Here is a 19,387-nt window from a genome sequence, read left to right as displayed (position 1 = left end):
CCTTGTTATTACTCATACTCTGTGTATAGATAGCTCAGACTATAAATCATCTCTGTCCTCTTTCTACTTAACTTGCTCTGTGATTTACTGAGCATCTCCTCCTCTGTTATTTTTTAATTCAGTTCAACAAACATTTATCAAGTACCTACTATGTGCTAATGAGGTAATATTTCTAAGTGCTTAGGCACAGTGCCTAGTACTTAGAAGGGGCTTAATTACTAGATACAGGACATTGTCCTAAGTGCTAATGATGAAATGGTCCCTTAAATTCTACTGTACATAAGTATGTAAATACAAACCAAGCATAAAAGAATTGAAAACAATTTCAAAAGACAGAGTGTTTAATAAGTGAGGATCAGGAAAGACCTCAAGTAGTAGGTGGTACCTGAATTGTTTTAAAGGAAGATTTGGCTTCTTTAAGGCAGAGGGAAGGAGGGAGTACACCAAATCTGGGAAATTATTTGTACAAAGGCCTGGGGAGCAGGAGACAGAATGTCATATGAAAGAAATAAGCATTTATTAAGCCAGATACAGTCACAAACACTTAGAGATATCTTATTTTATCCTCACTATAACCTTCAGAAGGTAGGAACTCTTTTTGTCCTTATTTTACAGTTGAGGAAACTAAGGCAGACAAAAGTTAAATTATTTGCTCAAGGCCATATGACTAGTAAGTGTGTGAGTCTGGACTTCTGGGGCTAAAGCATTGGGCATCTAACTGGAGGGAGAGGGATCCTATAATAACTTTGTACTTGTTAGACTTTTCACACTGCCTTGAATGACATCCTCATCAGCAAAGCTGCCAAGTTTAGTTTTGCTAAAGGAATGTTGAGGTCAGTCAGTGGTTCTACCACTCCTGTTTGAGTTGATCATTCATTCTGCACGTCGAGGAGGGCTCCCTCATGGTGCTGAGATGCGTATTTATGTTAAACATATCTGAGCAAAGAAAGTAGTCCATTGGGAATCAGCAGAGGAAACCACTGGAGGAGTCTTGAGTAGGACATTTCACCTACTTGGACTTTAGTTTTCTCATCAGTAAAATGAATGGGTTGAGCTTGTTATAAACAAAAAGGGTCTTAGGGAGATATAGATGTACAATGATGTTGATGTACCCCTTTTTCTCTAACAGTTGCCCAAGAAGGACCCTCAAGAGGTTAGATAGATGGGTAACCTTTCCAGGTCCAACCTGGGGGTGGACAGAGATAGATTATTATTGGGCTGTTGATTTGCCTTGGATGGCATTTGGTATCTGACTGTGTTTGACTCCCTCCCCAAGGGTCGTGATGTAAGGACCACTCAGGAAGGTACTTGTTGAACATTCTTTATCTATACTCAGGGAAAGGATAAACAGGACAAGGATTGGGGATTGGAGACCCTATCATAAATCTATTATCTATAAATTAGTTGACAGTCAGGACTGGAGGCTATTAATCAGGTGGAAGCTGGAGCTTTACTCTCTCTACTACCTCTGGCCCAGCCTGGCCACAGCCAAGCCAGAGAACAGGGAATGCTATTGATGCAGCTGTGTTGGTGATCTTATTCTCTCAGCTTTCTCACTACCAGTGTTGGTGATGTGCTAGCTCTCACAGTCTTTCAGGAAATATTCAAATCTATTCCTACCCTCTTCTTCATAGACCTCCCTGCCTCCCTTCACCACCCACGCAAAGATTTTCCAGTCCAGAGACTCCTGTCCAGAGACCTCCAGAGCCCTAGAGAGACCTCTTCCAAGTGTCTGCCAGGGGTATTTATACCGTGGGGCCAACCGATGTTTGCCCCTGGCTCACGGCACCTGGGAACATTCCGTGTGTTCCAACTGCCTTCCCGGTCATTCAAGGTGGCATCCATCACTTCCCAGATTATGAATATAACAAGCTTAAGTAACTTATCAGCACTAAATCTGGTTATGGGATCCTCTTTTGGGAGAATGGACTATTTGCTTATTAGGCAAATGCAATCTCTGCCATAGCTAAGTCCATATTGTTAAATGGAGAAAGCACAAGCAATTGGTAGGCTATTTCAAGTTTAGCCTTCCTGGATGCATTTTGCCCTTCTCCCATTTATTAAATTTCAGCTCCATGAAAGTTTCATGTTGGAAATGGCACCATGGTAAGATGACTTGTATCTAAGCCTTGATAGTGCTAAAAATTACCCATCTGCTGCATGAATTCCTAATGGACACTTTTTTAGATTACATGACCTAAGATGGTGCCTTCAATTTCTAGCCTTCATCTGTGCCTGCAGATATCACCAGTTAATAAAAGATCATAAATTTAGAATTAGAAGTGACCTTAGGAGTCATCTGGTCTAATCTCTTCATTTAACAGATGAGGAAACTGAGGCCCAAATAGGTAATGTGACTTGCCCAATGTCAGATACTTATAAACTAAAGAGTTAGAGTACAAAACAAAGTTATTGAACTCCAAATCTTCTTTCCATTACACTCCTCCCTAGTTTGGCTCTTTTCTTCCTGTTGGCTTAGAGAGAACAACATTTTTCTCTGTTAATTTCAATCTGTCCAGAGTTTTTCTCTTAATGACTATTGCTTTTTTGGAGTGATTATGAACAGATTTCTCTAAGGGGTCAGTCTGATAGTTAACTTCAGGATATCTCTCCTCTTTTCCTCTGAGAGTCTAGCTAATCAACACAGTGACTCTCCAGAGACCTTGAAGAAATCCTAGTGAGCTCACTGCACTGAGACTTTGGATTCAGGTCAAGCAGAAAATTCTCAAGAAAGGATCAGATGATGGTTGGCCTGCCACTTTGACCAGTGGCCCTGGAAAGGAAACATCTCTGAAAAATCTGTGGTCCTGAGGAATGAAAGTGGCTGGGCCATTTTTCTTTCGTATTCAGATAGTCTTTGGGGGCTCCAGTTCACTTAGGAAATCTTTTCATTTTCTGTACCATCACATCAGGTAATTTAAGTCTTCATAGACCTCATAAGGTCTAATTCTAGTTCTTTCATTATCTTCAGGGCGAGGAGTAAACTTGGAACTTGTGGGAACTATCAGGGTTCCTTAGTGATGGAACAAACTTGATTTAGTTTAATATTTATCCTGGTCTCATCAGGATCAGGCAGAAAGAACCCCATATTGAAAATGAAGAAACATAATACTCCTGACTTGACTGAATTATCAATGAATCAGAGTTCCATGGTCAGACTATTATCCAGGCTCACTAAATAGATTCTGTGGGCCCTGGCCACTGACTTTTGGTATAGGTAAATGTGCCTTGGAGAGCCTTGTTTTAACATGGTAACATTGTTCTTTCATTCACTCATTAATTAATGTTAATTCATTAAACACTTAGTGAGCACCTCTTGTGTACAAGGTACTATGCGCTTTGAAGGGAGCCCACCAAAGCCTGTTGAAACATTCTGTATAATTGAATCATTGTCAAGAGTCATTGTCCTGGGGGCAGCTGGGTAGCTCAGTGGATTGAGAGCCAGGCCTTGGTTCAAATCTGACCTCAGACATTTCCCAGCTGTGTGACCCTGGGCAAGTCACTTGACCCCCATTGCCTATTAAAAAAAAAGAAAAATGAAAAAAAGTCATTGTCCTATAGAAGCTTCTAATCTAATAGGGAAGAGGAATAAAGCATTTACACAAATACTTCTGCTACAAAGAGCAGTGGAATCTGATGAAACCCACTAGGTGTGATTAGAGAGTGATCACTTTGCTCTCTTGAGCCTCAGTTTCCTCATCCATAAAATGGGAAAGATAATATGGGTAGCACTTTTCTCCTGGGGTTGCAGCAAAGATCAAATGAGATAAAGTAGATAAAGTACTTTGTAAGCCTTGGGGCCATGTATAGATGTTATTATCCACAGCAACTCACAAAGACCATTTATTAAAACATAAAAAGGTTGCAATTTGCATCACTGGAGGGCAATGCTGCTTTATATTAACAAAATTATGAGTCCTTGAAAAACTGAAATATTGTTATTATTATTCATTTCATTCTACTCATCTTTTGTAGTGGAGTTCATATAGTCCTAGGACAAGTCACTATCTTACTGTTATTCTTTTATATTGACTATTCTGTGGATTTTTGCATGTCATAAAATAGTTGCTTTTTGAAATTTAAATACTGGGATATAAACTCAGTTTCTGAAGGCTCACTGAAAGCATCTTTGTGAAAACTTTAGTAACAGACAGGATGGCAGAAATGATATTGTATCTCTTTTTGTCTCCATATAATTTTGATTTCTTCTGCTTTTTTGAAAGTTTTATCATGTTCAACTTAGCTTGGAGGTTATGAGTATTTTGTATAAGGTAAATTTAGAATATTCTTAAATTTTCTACATTCATCATTATTATTCAATTATATAATTAAAATTTTATAAAGATGACATGATATTATGGACTTACTATGTCTAAAGTTATTAATTTATTATCACCCTCCTCAAAACCTTACTCTAGTGTCTTATCATGGCTTGGAAGTGACTCTGGGTTCTGTGACATTGTCAAGTACTTCAACATCAGAAATAGATATAGTTTTATCAGTGGAAATAATGGTAAAGAAGCAGCATTGCTTTTTGCTTTTCTGTTGCACCCCAACGACTATGGGGTCTCTCCATCTACTTTTTAGCTGAAACATCTTGCATATGTTTTCTCCCCCATTAGAGCTCCACACAGGCAGTGATATTAGCAGATTGGTGGACAAAGGGGTCAAGAGTGCTAGGAATTAAAAAGGTTTTAGAATTCTGTAAATGTTGTTAGTTATTAAAGTTTGAGCTCCTTAGGAGTTGGAATTATCTTGCCTTTCTATTTTTATTCTTCTGTCTAAGGATGGAAAGACTACTATTCTGGAAACAACATTCATTCATTCTTTAAAGGCTGTGCAGATTACAAGCTCTGTGTAGGTTTTCCCTTTGGAAAAGATACAGATTTTGTGCCAGCAACATGATGAGACTGCTTTCCAAGGTCCAGTTTACTCAATTCTGGAGCAACTCATCAAGAGGGGAGGCCAGCCACTTCGTCCTGTGTTCTTTGACCATGACAGCCTGTGAATCAAGCAAATATACATTTATGGCTCTTAGTTTAGAGTAGCCTCTTCTGATTGCTACAGAGAGCATTAGTCATCAGCAGCTTGACCAGAGCCACCCACACAAATTCAGCCAGGGGCCTTGCTTACGCTGCATCTGTTCCAACCAACATAGTCCAATCTGTAAGGATGCCCTCAATATGTGCTGCCATTATGCCAGACATTCAGATTTTATCAAGCTGGACTCACTTCCCTATTTAGATGTCCCTTCTATAATTACTTTGACATCATTTTACTGGACTATTTGATCTAATCAGCTAAAGATCCTGTGGCATGCCTATGTTTTTTTGTACATAAAAATGAAAAGGCTGATCTTAAAATTTAACAACAAAATAAATGTCCACATCTGCAATGGTTTAACAGACTAGTGGAAGAAGAGGGACAGGGTGCTAGGAATTTTTAGAATTCTAGAAAAATTGTTAACTATTGAGACCTTAAATGCAAGATACTTGTTCCATGACCAACAAGGAGGCATGCTAATGGATGAGAGAAACCAGAAGATACTAGAACTAAATGGAAGGATGCTTCCTAGGTTCTCCTTGAAGAGATAAGGACAATAAATATTTTGCTACTTGGTAACTTCAGTGAAATATGGGATAAGGTGAAGATTGACAACAGAAGAAAGGACATCAACAGAATATATAGTAATTATATACAGAAGTTTAGCTCTTGTGAACAAACTAGCATAACGAAGAGACTTAAAGAGTCCCAAATTGTCTCATTCAGCAAACTTTTTGAAAAATATGAGTCACTCAGAACACAATAGAGAATCATATGGTATATGATCCAGTAGCAGCATCTAAGATGAGCTGTTCATGTAGTAAGAGTAAGAGATAAACTGGTGGACAGTCTGTTCCAGTGGCATTCTAGTGATATCAAGAAAAACAATGAGGAAAAAACCCAACTCCTTAAGTGGAATCCTGGTGACTGGCTTATGGAGGACATAGGCCTGGATGGGTTATATGTATTGTTAGAGGGAACATCCACATGTTCATCAATGTTTGGTTATCATATTTGTGATTAATGAGACCACAGAACCATTAGAATACTTGAGTATTACTGATATTAGACACAGTGGTATAAGTATCATATGCAGTAAAAACAAAAAACCCAAGTAGTATAGGATTGTAGAGAAGAAGCAATAACTTTAGACTGGACAGATCAGAGAAAGTGTCTTAAGGAAGATAACATTTGAGTTGTTCTGAAGGATGGATTGAGTTTTGTTAACTCATAATCAACAATGATGGGGATATAAGAATATATAAAATAATATGATATATAAATAATATATGTGTATGTGTGTATACATATACATATATATATAATGATATAAACAAAAATTCAGAGATTTGAAATTATGCACCATCTTGGTGAAGCAGTGGAGCCCAATTCAATCCAATAAAGTGCCTACTGTGAGTCAAGTACTGTGCTAAGCACTGAGGATACAATTAATAAAAAGAAAGATGATCCATGCCTTCAAGGAGCTCATAAATCTAATGGAGAGAAACAATACACAAAAGAAGGTAAGAAATGGAAAATGAAGGGGCTGGGACAGGACACCAAGGGATATTCTGTGTGGGGCTGGCATCTTGTTCCCTGGAATTGAAATCAGGCAGAGAAGCAGATAAAGAGTGGAGTTAGTCAAAAAGTCCATTTTCTGCCCTCCCTATAAAGAAAGGCATTGGGTGGAGGGAAAAGGAAGTTGAGAGAGGTGGTATCAGTCAAGGCTTGAGTTAGCAACATGGTGATAAGATTAGAGGTAATGAGTTTAACAGGAAAGGGGCAACTTGACTAACAGGAGTATGGAATTCTTGTTGGAGATGATTTGGAAATAAAACTAAAATGGTAGATTAGGCCTAGACTGGAGGGACTTGAATGCCAGCTGAGAAGTTTGAACTTATCCTCCAGGCCAGGAGATCCACAAATTTTTTCCAAATGTGGAATGGCATGGTGAAAGCAATACAATTTGAGAAAAATCAAGTAGTGATGGGCAGAATGGGCGGAAGAAGAGAGACTCCAGATTTTGGGAGACAGGTTATCAATTGACTGCAATAGTGTAGGGTGAGGCAATGAGAACCTGAAATAAGGTGGTGGTTTTAGGAGTGGAGAAGTGAGGATGGATATTAGAGACTCTGAAGGAAGAGTCAACAGAACTTTGACAACTGAATGAATGTGAGTGGTAAGAGACAGGGAGGAGAATAAATTCGGCCTTCTCGAGGTTTAGCCTGGGTGACTGGGAGAATTGTGGCACCATTAATAGAAATTGGGGAATTTGAAAGGAGGAACAGGTTGGGGAACAAACGATGATGAGTAATGGTTATGACATGCCACTCCCCTGTCCTTCTTTTCCACATAATTCAGGATGTTAGCTACAAATCTACCATCTGGATGTGAAACCCTGCATTCTGCAAATCAAGATGTTTAATGTACTGCTAGTCTCACATCAGGGAAGAGAAATACCATTTGTTTCCTCTCTGAAAATGCAGTCCAGTTTGTTCTTGCACTTTCTCGGGTAGTGGGTGACATTAGTTCAAGTCCAATCAAATTCCCATTCACACAGGCTTTTCATTCTGTTCTGATCATTTCCAGGCTTCTTTCCAGTAATAAAGCTTCTTATTCATCTACTCAAATTGTACTCTCTGTAGACCAGAAAATTTTATATAAAAGGTAGACGACTAAAAGAATGGAGGATTTTCCCCCAATAATAATTATCTGGCTATCTTTGTAGTACAGGCAAACAGAGAGGTAGGCAGGGACCTATTTATCTTTTGAAGCTTACAGCAATCTTGCCATTATTACATACTCAGCCTTATAATATATAGACTGCAATAGTCTGACTTAAATAAGAAACCTTCTATTTTACTCTTATAATCTAAACTAGAATGTGTCTCCTTCAACTATGGATTTAATTAGCTTTCTTAAAATTACTCAGTGATCATTCAGATGTTGCTGGGTTAAACTTGACCTTTGCCATTCAGCTGAAATGAATAAGATGTTGAGCAAGAGACTAATATTTTATTCTAGCTCTTCATCTTTCAGTTTCTTTCAAAGAATCTGTTTAATTATTTTAACAAGTTTTTATCCTTTGAGGAAACTGTGGATTAAAGGAACCTTTAGCACCTTTGGATGCTCAAGGCTGTGAATAAACTGTGAATTGTGGACCGAAAGCTCCCCACATGAAAGGAGACCAAATCTAGTGTATGCTAATTACAACCCACGGCATCATACCAGCAACAAGAAGATGGGAAGGATGTGTTTTGCCAGGACTTAGGTAATTTAGTCTTTCAGGTCATACATTTTCCTTGGAGTTGTCAAGACCTCCTCAGGCTGGCATTTAAAGATCTTCACAATCTGCCTCCCAATGATGTTTCCTGCCTTATTTTACTTTATTCTCCTTCACACACTATAGATTCTAGTCAAATTGGCTTGCTAAAAGTTCCCAATACATGACTGTCTCATGCCTCTGTTCCTCATATCTGGAAGGCACCCCTGCCTTACCTCTGCCTTGTAGAATCTCTGATTTCCTTCAAAGCATAGCTCAGATAACACCTTCTACACCTTTCCTGATCCCCCTGGTTGTCAGTACTTTCTTCTTGAAATTACTTTATATCATTTTGTATCTCCTCTTTATTTACTTGCTTGTGTAGAAGTTACATTTCACTCAGCAGAATATAAATTCATTGGATCATTTTTGTTGAGACTTTGGGGACCATCTAGTCCAACACATTTAGTTTACACTTGAGGAAGCTGAGGCCTAAGGAGGTGAAGTAACTTGCCTAAGGTCATAAAAGGAGTTAGAATCAAAAGTGCAATTTGAACTCTGAATCAAGAGCCACTGTTATGCCCTAGTTCCTGTAGCCCTCAGTGCTTAGTACATAATACACACTTAATAAATATTTGTTAAATGAAATTGAAAGACTAATGGCATTAGTTTTCAACTACTGATAAATATATAAAAGTAAAAACGGATGTTCTGAGCCATTGTCATTTATTGTAGGTCTTTGGGGCTCTTTCCAAGGAAGAATTCTTTAAGGAGTGGGCTTCCAACATATTAAGATAGTTCAAAGTTGAGAGATTTATCATTGACTATCCTTGCATGTGAAAGGTAAAGGTGATCTACAAGGGGCCCCACCTACTTCTTTTTGTCCTTGTTCCTTTCTGTTTGTATGCACTGGAAACCCAGAAGATCTTGCAGGCCTGAGGGAAATTGTAGTTCCTTGGAATCACATAACCCTTTTCAGTTTGTTGAAAGGCATTTCCCAAAAATATATAAAGGTGAATGCAGGTTTGGAATCAGGAACAAATAAAGGCCAAATGGGACTTTCTAACTTTAAGTTAAATAAAAGGATTAGAACAGAAAAAGGATTAGCACTAGAAAGAGGAAGTATTTGTGTACTCTGTAGGGCTGTAGCCCCAAGACCCTACTGATATTTTTTATTAGTTAGTGTAAGATTTAAACTAATGTGCAATAATTCAAGTATTATTTTTTAAAGTTTATTATCTGACACAATAGAACCACGTGATTAAGTTTTTCTAACTGTTCAAAAATCCCCGCTCCACCAAAGCCATAACAGGAAGGAAAGAGCATGAGAGGCAGGACTATACCTAATTTATATCCTGACTACATCAGCACGTAATGACAGGAAGTGAGTAGGGTGTTGGGAATTGTAGTTTTGCTGGGAATCATAGTTTTTAGGGTAACATATTCTAAATACACATTAGAAGGTGTAATTTGTTCAAAGACATTTAATGAAATTGCATAATAATCAAAATGACAATAGGACTATCTACCTAGCATAATAAAACTGGTGTAATATTTTTGTCTGTCACAAGACAGACTACATGCCTATAGTTTGTAGTTAGCTGACTGCCTGATCTGTACTCTAAAAGAATTTAGCTCTAATAGCTAAGATTCTAGAAGATGACAGACCCTTTTTTGGAAAGAAAGTCTGAATGTTTTTCACTTCGAAAACTGAAATTGTGTTTTAGTTAAAAACAAAGAAATTGGGAGCCAAGATGGTGGAGTAGAAGCAGAGAAACTCAAAACCACATGAGAATCCTCTCCAACCAATCATAAAGTAACACCACAAAACAAATACAGGAGTGAAAGAACCAACAAGGAGACAGAGTGAAACGACTTTCAAGAAGAGAAAAAACTAAAAGGCAGGCAGAGAACATCTGGGGCATCCAGGTAAGAGGGGAGCACAAACAGAAGGAGGCTTTAGTAAACAGTGAAGAGCAAGCCAAGAGCAATCCCCACCCCCACCCCTCAATCTGCTGTTCTAGGTTCAGAACCTAAGTCTAAGCTAACATCCAGACCCAAAGACTCTGCCTGGGCAAAGAGAGGTCCAATAAACCCACATCCCTTGAAATTCCAAACCTGCACTGAAGTCTGGCATTCAAGCCCAGGGAAGCCTGTGCTGAAGCAGCCTGATCTGTGTGGGTCCAGAGCAAAGCTAGGGGTCCCAATCTGGGCCTGTGGTGAGGGTATAGATCCCAGTTTGAGGTAGTCAGTAGATCCAAAGCTGGGGGGGGGTTCAGCTCCTAATCCTCTTGCCAAAAGCTCAAGGTGGATCCGCAGGACAGCACATTCTACTGTGTACTTGACAAGATCAAGCCCACAGTGAGACCAAAAGCTTGAGGATAGAATTTGAGCAGTCACTGACCTGATCAAGCACAGAGTGAGACCAAAAGCTTATGTTCAAGTCTGAGGTGAAAATTCCAGCTATCAGCATCTAAAGAGTTAATTGAATCAGCAGTGGAAGGTGGTTCTCAGAGCTTTCAGCCCTTACACTATCATACCATCTTGGAAGAAATGAAACTGGCAGAAACCCAAAAATAAAACTAAGGGTAGTATCAAGGAAGGACTGAAGTTTAAGAGGGTACCCTAACCTCCCAGAGAACAGAGCCTACCTATAAAAAGGTAGGAAAAATGAGCAGACAATAAAAACACCTAATTATAAAGAATTTTTATGGAGACAAAGAGCAAGGTACAGACATAAGGGGATAGTAAAAGGAAAGTAAACACATGCAAAGTACAAAAGAAAAATATTGACTGAACACAGATTCTGGAAGAGCTCCAGAAGGACTTCAAAAACCAATTAAGAGAGGCAGAGGAAAAGTGGGGAAGAAAAAAGAAAGCAATGCAAGAAGAAATTAAAAGGAGACTCAAAAGCTGATGGAGGAAAATCAGGCCTTAAAAATTAGAATTGAGCAACTAGAAACAAATGATTTCATGAGACATCAAGAAACAATAAAATAAAATCAAAAGAATGAAAAAACAAGAAAACATGAAATATCTCATTGAAAAAAATAACTGACCTGAAAATAGATCTAGGAGAGACAATTTAAGAATTATTGAACTACTTGAAAGTCATGATAAAAATAAAACACTCAAAAAAATCTGGATATCATAATACAAGAAATTATCAAAGAAAACTGCCCAGATATTCTTGAACTAGAAAATAAAATAGAAATTGAAAGAATCCACAGATCACCTCCAGAAGAAATCTTGAAATGACAACCTCCAGGAATATAATAGCTAAATTCAAGAGCACCCAAGCCAAGGAGAAAATATTTCAAGCAGCCAAAAAGAAACAATTCAAATACCATGGAGTTATAATTAGGATCACACAGGACTTAGCGACTTCAACATTAAAGGATCAGAAGGCATGAAATATGGTATTCAGCAAGGCGAAAGATCTAGATTTACAATGTAGAGTCACCTATCCAGCAAAACTGAGTATATTCTTTCAGGGGAAAATTGGTCATTCAATAAGAAAGAAGATTTTCAAGCATTCGAGAGGAATAAGCCAGCCCTAAACAAAAAATTTAAGTCCAAACATGAGAACCAAGAGAAGCCTAAAAAGATAAATAATAAAGAGAAAATTTAAAGGACTCATTAAGGTCAAAATGTTTGTATTTCTACATGGAAAGAAGAGTATATCTGTAATTCTTAAACATTATTCTTAGTAGTACAGCGGATGGAGGGAATATACTTAGAAAGAGGGTGGTGAAGTAAGCTGATTATGATGATATGACATGTAAAAATGTCAAGGGGTGAAAAAGAGGATTTCACTGGGAAAAAAGGGAAGGGAGAGATATATTTGGGTAAATTTTATAATGTAAAGAGGTGTGAAAAATATTATGGGTAGGAAAGGATGAGGGTGGTGACAGGCAATGTTTAAACTTTACTCTCATTGTAACTGGCTCAGAGAAGGAATAACAAATATACTCATTGGAGTATAGAATTCTATCTTCCCTACAGAGAAGTAGAAGGAGAATGAGGGGGTAACAAAAAGCAAAATCCTGGTAAGGAGGAACAGAATGAAAATGAATAGAGCAGAATCTAAAGGGGATAATATGACTGAGGGCAATACAAAGTTAGTAATCCTAATGCTGAGAGAGAATGGGATGAATCCACCCATAAAACGGAGGTGGATAGCAAAGTGGATTAAAAACCAGAATCCTACTAAATGTTGTTTACAAGAAACACATTTGAGGCAAGGTGACACACACAGATTCAAGGTAAAAGGCTGGAGTATCATCTAAAGTAAAAAAAAAGCAGGAGTAGCAATCATGATATCAGACAAAGTTAAAGTAAAAATTGATTTGATTAAAAGAGATAAGGAAGGAAATTATATCTTACTAAAAGGTCCTATAAACAAAGAAGTAATATAAATACTAAATATTTATGCACCAAATGGTATAGCATCCAGATTTTTAAAGGAGAAACTAAAGGAAATTAAGAAGGAAATAGATAGTAAAACCATACTAGTGGGGGACCTCAACCTTCCCCAATCAGAACTAGATAAATTTAAGCAAAAAATAAAGAAGAAAGAAGTAAGGGAAGTGAATGAAATGTTAGAAAAATTAGTTAATAGATATCTGGAGAAAACAGAATAGGGATAAAAAGGAATATGCCTTCTTTTCAGTAGCACATGGCACATATACAAAGATCGACCATGTACTAGGGCATAAAAACATTGCAACCAAATGCAAAAAAAGCAGAAATAATAAATGCAACCTTTTCAGATCATAATATGATAAAAATAAGAATTAATGAGGGTTCATGGAAAGGCAAATTTAAAATTAATTGGAAACTAAATAATTTAATACTTCAAAACTGGTGGGTCAAAGAAAAAATTCATAGAAACAATTACTGATTTCATTGAAGAGAATGACAATGAGGAAACAACATATCGAAATCTATGGAATATAGCCAAAGCAGCACTCAGGGGAAAATGTATATTTCTAAGTGCCTATATCAACAAAATAGAGAGGGAGAAGATCAGTGAGCTGGGCTTGCAGTTTAAAAAGCTAGAAAGAGAACAAATTAAAAATCTCCAGATAAAAACTAAACTGGAAATACTGAAAATGAAAGGAGAAATTAATAAAATTGAAAATAAAAGAACTATTGAACTCATAAATAAGACTAGGAACTGGTACTTTGAAAAAACAAATAAAATAGATAAAATACTGATTAATCTAATCAAAAAAAACAAAGAAGAGAATCAAATTAACAGTATCAAAAATGAAAAGGCCAATCTCACCTCTAATTAAAAGGAAATTAAGGCAGTTTTTAAGAGCTATTTTACCCAATTATATGGGACTAAATATGACAATCTAGGTGAAATGGGTGAATACATAAAAATATAAATTGCTTAGATTAACAAAAGAGGAATTAGAATACGTAAATAATCCCATCTCAGAAAAAGAAATTTAATAAGCCATCAAGGAACTCTCTAAGAAAAAATCCCCAGGGCTGATAGATTCAAAAATGATTTCTATCAGACATTTAAAGAACAATTAATGCCAATACTATACAAAGTATTTAACAAAATAAGCAAAGAAAGAGTCTTGCCAAAATTTTTATGACACAAATATGGTACTGATTCCCAATGCAGGAAGACCAAAAACAGAGAAAGAAAACTACAGACCAATCTCCCTAGTGAGCACAGATGCAAAAATCTTAAAATAAAACACTTACAAAAAGACTACAGCAAGTTATCACAAGGATTTTTCACTATGACCAGGTGGGATTTATACCAGGATTGCAAGGCTGGTTTAATGTTAGGAAAACCATCCACATAATTGACCATATCAGTAAGTAAACTAACATAAATCACGTGATTATCTCAATAGATACAAAAAAAGCCTTTGACAAAATACAACACCCATTCCTATTGAAAACACTAGAAAGTGTAGGAATAGAAGGGCCTTTCCTATTTAATATTTATTTTAATATTAAATAATATATATTCCTATATAGTATTTAATATTGTACTAGAAATGCTAGTAGTAGCAATTCGAGAAGAAAAAGAAATTGAAGGGATCAAAGTAGGCAATGATTCTTTGCAGATGATATGATGGTATACTTAGAGAATTCTAGAAAATCAACTAAAAGCTAGTTGAAATAATTAATCACTTTAGCAAAGTTGAAGGATTCAAAATAAACCCACATAAATCATCAGCATTTCTATATATTTCCAACACATCTCAGCAGCAAGAGTTAGAAAGAGAAACTCCATTTAAAATCACTCTAGACAATATAAAATATCCAGGAATTTATCTGCCAAGACAAACTTAGTAATTATATGAACACAACTACAAAACACTTTTCACACAAATAAAACTAGGTCTAAACAATTAAAAAACATTAATTGCTCATCGGTAGGACAAACTAATATAATAAAAATGTCAATCCTACCTAAACTAATTTACTTATTCAGTGCCATAACTATCAATCTACCAAAAAACTTTTTTATAGAGTTAGGAAAATTTTAACAAAGTTCATCTAGAAGAACAAAAGGTCAAGAATATCAAGAAAACTAATGAAAAAAATGTGAAGGATGGGAGCCAAGAAGTACCAGATCTTAAACTATACTATAAAACAGTGGTCATCAAAACAATATGGTACTGGCTAAGAGTCAGGAGGATCAATGGAATATACTAGAGGTAAATGATCTCAGCAAGCTAGTGTTCGATAAACCCAAAGATCTCAGCCTTTGGAACAAGAACTCACTATTTGATAAAAAACTTCTGGGAAAACTGGAAAACAGTATGGGAAAAATTAGGTTTAGATCAACATTTTACACCCTATAACAAGAAAATTCAAAATGGGTAATGACTTAAATATAAAGAGCAAAATCACAAATAAATTAGGTGAACATAGAATAGTATTCCTGTCAGATCTATGGGAAAGGAGGAATTTAAGATCAAGCAAGAGATAGAGAACATTACAAGATATAAAATGAATAATTTTGATTATATTAAATTAAAAAGGTTTTTTACAAACAAAACCAATGTGCCCAAAATGAGAAGGGAAGCAACAAACTGGGAAAACAATTTTATAACAAAAAAATCTCTGAAAAAATTCTAATTTCCCAAATATATAAGGAACTAAGTCAATTTTACACAAAATTAAGTCATTCCCCAATTGACAAATGGTCAAGGGATATAGGCAGTTTTCAAATGAAGAAATCAAAACTATCAATAATCACATGAAAAAGTTTTCTGTCCCTCCTGATTAGAGAAATGCAAATCAAAGCAATGCCAAGGTACCACTGCACACCTAATAGATTGGAAAATATTTGGACAGTAAAGGAAAATAATAAATGTTGGAGGGGATGAGGCAAAATTGGGACACTAATGCATTAGTGGTGGAGCTGTGAATAGATTCAAACATTCTGGAAGGCAATTTGAAATTATGCCCAAAGGGCTTAAAAAGATTGCATGCCCTTTGATGCAGCCATACCACTACTGGGTTTATACCCCAAAGAGTTAAAAAAAGGTTTGTACAAAAATATTTATAACTGTGCTTTTTGTGGTGGCAAAAATTGGAAAAGGAGGGTATGTCCATCAATTGGGGAATGGCTGAACAAATTGTGGTATATGCGGGTGATGGAATACTATTGTGCTATAAAGAATGATGAACTGCTTGATTTCTGTATGAACTGGAAAGACCCCAATGAACTGACATGGAGTGAAATGAGCAGAACTAGGAGAACATTGTATACAGTGACTGAAACATGATCAAATGTAATAGCAATACAATGATCAAGAACAATGCTGTGGAACTTATGTGAAAGAGCACTATTCACATCTAGAGAAAGAACTGTGAGAGTAGAAATGCAGAAGAAAAACATAGGATTTATCACCTTGTTACATGGGTATATGATTTGGGGTTTTGATTTAAAAATTATTATAAATATGAATAATATGGAAATAGGTTTTGAGCAATAAGACACATATAAACCAGTGGAATTTCTTTTCAGCTCTGGGAAGGAGGAGGGAAGAGGAGAGGAAAGAACATGAATCATATAACCATGGAAAAATATTCCAAAAAATAAAATAATGTGAAAAAAATAAAGGGATTAAGGACAGGGCTGGCCAGCCATGGTGAACTCTTCCCCAACTTGAAAGATTAAGAATGGGCTAAGCAGCCATGCTGAACTCACTCAAAGTACAGTGGTCTGGCTGCATGTCAGAATGTGCTGGCATCTTCATGGTCCCAGCAAGGACACACCTCTCTTATGAACAAGTGAGGTCTCTAAGTCCCACCTCCTCAGTGACTTTATCAATCAAAGATCCCTTGGGATGTTGAGGGAAGGGACTGAGTGTTAAGCTAACCAGGAACATATAAATGATAGAGACAGAGACCTGTGCCAGAGGATGATGGAGGGAGACCACTGACCAGATTAAGATGTCTTGACTGGTCAATTCATAATTTAATTTGAAATAAAAGAAAACACAAAGGAATGGTAGAAGAAATTCCTTTTCTTATTGAGAAGAGGTAGTAGCTCAGCTTTGGGATATTGCAGAGGTTCAGCTGTTGAAACAATGAAGACAACCTACTGAGAAGAGGCAACTAGCAAGAGAGACATGATATGACATCCTACTTCCCTTTATGACTGAGAAAGTCACAACTTCCCTAGATTTTAGTTTTCTCTACTGTAATATGAAGGGATTGGATTAGATGGTTTCTGAGTTCTCTTGTTTTTAAATTTATGATCCATTTGTTTATTTGTTTATTTATTTATTTAAAGTTTGGTATTTAAAGCTTTTTATTTTTATTTTTTAATTTTTTATTAATTAATTTAGAATATTTTTCCATGGTTACATGAATCATGTTCTTTCCCTCCCCTCCTCTCACCCCCCTCTGGTAGACAAAGAGCAATTCCACTGGATTTTATATGTATCATTGTTAAAAATCTATTTCCATATCAATAATATTTGCGATAGAGTGATCATTCAAAGTCAACATCCCCAATCATATCCCCAATTGAACCATGTGCTCAGTCATATATTTTTCTTCTGCATTTCTGATCCCATAGTTCTTCCTCTGTATGTGGATAACATTCTTTTTCATAAGTTCCACTGTATTGTCCTGGATCATTGCATTGCTGCTAGTAGAGAAGTCTATTACATTAAATTGTGGCACAGTGTATCAGTCTCTGTGTACAATGTTTTCCGGGTTCTACTCCTTTTGCTCTGCATCAGTTCCTGGAGGTCTTTCCAGTTCACATGGAATTCCTCCAATTCATTATTCCTTTCAGCACAATAGTATTCCATCACCATCAGATACCACAATTTGTTTAGCCATTCCCTAATCGATGGACACCCCCTCGTTTTCCAATTTTTTGCCACCACAGAGAGCACAGCTATGAATATTTTTGTACAAGTCTTTTTTCTCATTATCTCTTTAGGGTACAAACCTAGCAGTGGTATTGTTGGATCAAAGGGCAGGCAGTCTTTTAAAGCTCTTTGGATATAGTTCCAAATTGCCTTCCAGAATGGTTGTATGATCCAATTATTTAGAGGGAGAAGCTGATTCCCATTGGGGAGCAGCAAAGATATGACTTTCAGCAGGGAGCAATCATCATAAAGCACCCAGTAGAGAGTAGGTCCAGCAAAGAGTAATGACTATCTTGGAGGGAAGAAGGGCCAAGGAGAGCAACACAGTAGTCTTCTCAGAAGTCATCAGTAGTCTTTCAGGATCAGTTCCTACACCCTGGGTTAGTCACTGTTTGCTTCACTTTTTTCCTCTGTAAATTGAGCTAGAGAAAGAAATGGCAAACTGCTATCTTTGCCAAGGAAACCCCACGAGTCACAAAGAGTTGGACACTACTGAAACAACTGAACAAGAACAGTAACAAGTGGACCCTGACTGCATATGTTTCTTACACATATGTCCATCAGTGACTATGCCCAAGATGCCCCAAATTTTCTCACTGCTAGTGTGCTACAAGTCAATCAATTACCTTTTATTATGCTAATTTTATTATGTTAATTATATGATAGGAATATCCTATGGATATTTTCATTTTACTCTTTCATTAAATGATTTTTCTTTCAACAAATTACACTCTCTGGCTACTCGAAGTATAAAACATCAGTGGGGGCTTATGGCTGTGGGTCCCCAGAGAACTTTGAACCTATAGAGCTTTCCTAAGAGGTCCATGTATGAAAAAGGGCTACATCAGATGCTACAAACACATTCTTCATATACCCCCATTGCCTTGCTTTCTACATATAAACCTACTATTTATGATGTCCAGATTAATATGACTAGTGGAGACAGACTGTGATACAGTTAAAGACCTCACTTAGTAATGTCAGAATACTTTAGTGTGAACAGGAAATTGCTATTTTGCTTTCACTAGACTATCCGTGCTTGATAGAAAAGCTTGATGTACTTTTAGATTTCCAAATACCTTCCATCTTGAAATACATGTCAAGTCCTTCTAAGATGGAAGACTTGGGTTCAAGTTTGGGTTTTCCCACTCAGTAGCTTTCTTTCTGTGGGCGAGTCCCTCTCCCTATCTCAGTCTCAGTTTCTTCCCCTTGTAAAATGAGGAAGTCATACTAAATGATATCTAGATTCCTTCCAGCTCTGACATTTTATGTATCAATGGTTCTGATGCCACAATAAGATCAATTGACTTTATTCCTCACTCTTTCCAATACCATCCTGTCCCCCAAACCACATCCTCTATCAAGGAAATACTTCCAGTAGAAGTTTTTCAAGATTAAAGCAAGAAAATTCATTAATATAAAATTATCTGGAATTATGGGCAAACCCATGACCTTGGTCTTTTTTTTTCTGAAATGAAGCCTCTCAATCAGTGATTCCCAAAGTGGGTGCTGCCGCCCCCTGCTGCAGCGATCCAGGGGGGCGGTGATGGCCACAGGTGCATTTGGGGGCAGTGAATAACTGTAAGGGGGTGGTGATAGGATGTGACGGGGGCGCTAAGTAAAATTTTTTCTGGAAAGGGGGTGGTAGGCCAACAAAGTTTGGGAACCATTCGTCTAGATGATCAAGTCCTACTTCAAGGTAATGGAA

Source organism: Gracilinanus agilis, chromosome X, assembly GCF_016433145.1.
Source record: "Gracilinanus agilis isolate LMUSP501 chromosome X, AgileGrace, whole genome shotgun sequence".
In the NCBI taxonomy this organism is placed as follows: Eukaryota; Metazoa; Chordata; class Mammalia; order Didelphimorphia; family Didelphidae; genus Gracilinanus; species Gracilinanus agilis.
The sequence above is the reverse complement of the archived record's forward strand: the minus strand, read 5'-3'. Positions refer to the sequence as shown.